The sequence below is a fragment of the Canis lupus genome, chromosome 16 (genome assembly GCF_003254725.2).
Source record: "Canis lupus dingo isolate Sandy chromosome 16, ASM325472v2, whole genome shotgun sequence".
Taxonomy (NCBI): domain Eukaryota; kingdom Metazoa; phylum Chordata; class Mammalia; order Carnivora; family Canidae; genus Canis; species Canis lupus.
In genome coordinates this window covers 50,422,569-50,426,725 of record NC_064258.1, presented here as the reverse complement: position 1 = coordinate 50,426,725, position 4,157 = coordinate 50,422,569, and the positions used below count along the sequence as shown (strand labels likewise).

At 36.3% G+C, this 4,157-nt stretch overlaps 1 pseudogene; it reads left to right on the top strand.

The window, feature by feature from the left end:
* The first annotated feature begins 285 nt into the window (after positions 1–285).
* Positions 286–3,730, top strand: LOC112675170 (40S ribosomal protein S20-like; annotated as a pseudogene).
* The last annotated feature ends 427 nt before the right edge of the window (positions 3,731–4,157 follow it).

Below are 4,157 nucleotides of genomic sequence, written 5' to 3'. Positions count from 1 at the left end.
ATTGACATTTATTTCATTCATCAGTCCTAAATTTGCCAAACCCCTGCAAGAGCCAAATGTTAGTAGGATTCATAGGCAAACCATTGCCAGTCAAACAGGATACTTACTATCCTCATAAAGCTTACATTCATGATCAAGAAATAAACAGTAATTTATCTATAACATATTAGGGATTCATAAGTACCATGAAGAAAACATTAGCCACTCTTCACATAAAATACACACACACACACACACACACACACACACACACACACAGTGGGATTTTAGAAAGGGGGATTGATCATGAAGGTTCTCGGAGGAAGTGATCCTGAAAGGAAAGGGAAAACATGCAAATGGGGAATATGGACTGCAGGAAAAGAAGCAACAAAGGTAAAGGCCATGAGACAGGAATATGCTTAACTTTGAGGAATATCATGGAGGTCAATAAACTACAGTGTAGTAAATGATGTAGGAAATGATAGAAATGTAGGCAGGGATCACTGAGGATCTTGTCAGAAAACTCATAGTCAGAGGTGGTTTTAGCAGATGGGCTAGGTGTAGAAAGACTCATCCGTGGGAATAAAAATAATATGTTTGGACAATTTCCCAATTCATTATCACTTGCATTTTACAAATGGGAAAGGATTAAGGAATAGCAGTGGGTAGATTTTAAGCAGCTTTAGAAGGGGAGACATGCAAGGAGCTTGGGTTGGATTATGATGTGTCATCTGTGAGTTTCAGCAGGATTGCTGTGAGCCGAGTGGAGAATCGGTTGGAGAGGGGTGAGATTGGAGGCCAGGAACCACCTAGGAGACCATTAGAGCAAAATAAACAAATAAGCAGAATTGGAACAGAAGGGTGACATGAAACAGTATAATCTTCTGGTCAAAAAGGCACATTTTAAGACTCTAAAGAGAAAAAAGCAAAAACAAAAACAAACAAAAACCCATGAATCCTTTAGTATTAGTGCCCTGCATACAAAAAGTGCTTAATATACACTTGAAGAAATTGGTTGGTTTAATTTGAAATTTGTACTGTATTAAAAGAAGGATGGATAAATCCTCACATCGTTAAAGAAAAAAATACAGTACTAGGAAAAATAGTAGTAGTTAGATTGTAAACATTGATGACAATATTCTAAGACTTTGGGAAAGAGTACACTAGGCAAGAGTTCTATCAGAATTAGTTTAACTTGACAGTAAATGCATATAATGCAATTTTTATTATCCTGAGACAGAATAATTCTAACACTTAATGGTCAATGTTGTTCAAGGCAATAGGAAAAATAGTTTTGATTAATTGGATCAAGTATAATGATAATTAAGACTTTGGAAGAAACCCTGCTGGTCATTGCAATCCATCAAATAATTCTACATAACTTGATGACTTTATCCAAGGCCTTTTCCATCCCTTCAGGCACAGTAAAAACCATTTGGAAACATTTCATGGAAGAGTAACACAAACAATTAAGGTGTAATATGGCTAAATGACAGTTTAAAAACACTTAAAAGACTTAATTGAAATGAGAACACTTCTAGGACTGGCTTGAGGTGGTAGCAGAATTACTTAGATTAATGTGAGTAAAATAAGAGATAATGGCATGGAATTAAGTAAATCATGCTGACCCTAGGATTTGTGGATCATCAAACATACAAATGGCAGTATTAAAATCACTATTTCTGTGGAGGGTTTAAGTATAATGATATATACTATTGAATGTTCCATGGAGAAAGTCCTTTAGGTCGAATATACAATAATGGGCATATTTAAACTTTTTACAATTATCCCTCCAAGTGATATCATATAGAGACAGTCATATTCCTGAAAGGCATATTTCCTTTTGTAGTTCCTGGGTGAGATAAGTTCAAGTTGAGTCATTTAGATGAGAGTTAACAATGCTCAAGAAATCAGGTATTGCAAATAACCTAGTGTCAGAAGGAAGCCTCAGATCATCTGTTTGAAAAGAAAGAAATCAAAGCAAAACAAGTGACTGAACAGATGGAGAAATAATGAAACAAACATTTACATTTAGGATTTCTAGTGTTTCTCATTAACTTTGTCCAGTCTCTTATTTTGCTCAGGGAATGGTTCATGGTTGACTAAATGAATAGATGTTAGAGAAAGAGGGGGAAAGATTAGTCTAAAGTAGTTAGTTCTCTGCAGAAGGAAATTAGAAACACTGTGTTATGGGTGAGTTCATTATAAGTAATGCCATTAACATTAGGGCATTAACAAAACTGTCCAAAAATGTGCATATACAAATATGTATGACTTATTTATAAATAAAGAGGCACATAAATACTTATACTAGAGTTGGCTGTAGACTTCTATGGTAAAGAGTTAACTCTCATCAAACTTGCATTACTCTCCTTCACACTCCCCCTTTACAGAAGGCCCTGAAGCCAAACCTCTACTGTTGAGGGGGGGGGAAACAAAACAAAAAATAAACTTCTCTAAATTAATTTATAACTAGTCCAGCAGGAATGTTAATATCTCAGAGCATAGCTTTGCACATTTCACAGTGAGGCTTCTTTATTCAAAACAAAGTAAAATCAGTAAAATTTCTTCCCCCTCCTCAAATGTTTGCTATTTTTAAGCTCCTTATAGAGATAGTGAGATATAAAATTCTATTTATCCCATTTTTACATATAATCAGATAGAGAAAAGAAGAATATGTATATTCTCCAGAGGAAAGAGAAATAATAATAAAAAAAAAAGAACAGAAGATAAAGATAATATATGTCAAGATCTCTGAAGAATGTGATTTTACCCTACTTGCCTTGACTAGTCTGCCATGATTGGGAGATGCTGAAAAGGACATGAGACTTCTGCACTTCTGCTTATTACTCACAACAATAGCTATAGACAGAATATGAACATTTTTCTACCCATTTCTTAAGTCCCCTATCCCCAGAAGTTGATACTAACAGGGCCAAGTGACACCTGCCCGCAAAATGGGTTGAATTCCAGGAGAGAAACTCTGATCTTAGGAAATCAGGCAATAAGCCTGCTTGACATTATCAAAATAGTGAGTCAACATTATCTTCATTATATTGGATAATTTAAAAAACCTACCTTTTTTTTTCCCCCCTAAAGGGAGACTTTATCTTCCAAAGCTTTTTTTTCTAAACATTCTTAAAAAGATAATGTGGGCTGAAGGAAGCCTGTGCCTCTGCTTACAAGATAGGCAGAAATGTGAGACTCTGAGAATGTCACTGAACACTGTGCAACCTAAGAAAAATCCCATCAGAGGAAGCACAGACTAAGAAGGGATGCTACGAAGAGGAAGACAGCTGCCATAGCAGCTACATGGAGCTCTGGATACCTCACTCCTGCTCCTGACTCACCACTGTTCACTCTGAGGAACAAGTTGGTTAGGAAAAAGACACAGAGAAGATACCCATGGGACCAGAGCTAGTGACTCACCAAATTAAAATTACTCTAGCCGCCATGTAAAATCTTTGGAGAAGGTATGTGCTAATTTGATCAGAGGCATAAAGGAAAAGAATCTCATAGTGAAAGGACCAGTGGAGATGCCTACCAAGACTCTGAGAATCACCAAAAGAAAAACTCCTGTGGTGAAGGTTCTAAGAATTGGGATTGTTTCCAGATGAGGCTCCATAAGGTTTCGTTGATTTATTTGCACAGTCCTTCTGAGAATGTTAAGCAGATTACTTCCATTAGTATTGAGCCAGGAGTTGAGGTTGAAGGCACTGTTGCAGATGGCTTAAATCAACCTTTTTTTTAATAAATGCTTATCAGTTGTTTAAAAAAAAAAAGATGCTATGAAAAGTGGACAGAAAAAAAGAAAATATTTTAGAACTTAAAAATATTGAATTCTTGGGATCCTTGGGTGGCGCAGCAGTTTGGCGCCTGCCTTTGGCCCAGGGTGTGAATCTGGAGACCCGGGATCGAATCCCACATCGGGCTCCCGGTGCATGGAGCCTGCTTCTCCCTCTGCTTGTGTCTCTGCCTCTCTCTCTCTCTGTGACTATCATAAATAAATAAAAACTTAAAAAAAAAATTGACTTCTCTATAAAAATTTATATATATATATATATATATATATATATGGTGGAAAATACAATTGGGCGAGGTTGCCAGAATGTAGAATATTTTTTTAAAGGCAACTTTAAATATTAAACCATAAGAAATAGGAGGATCGGGATGCCTGG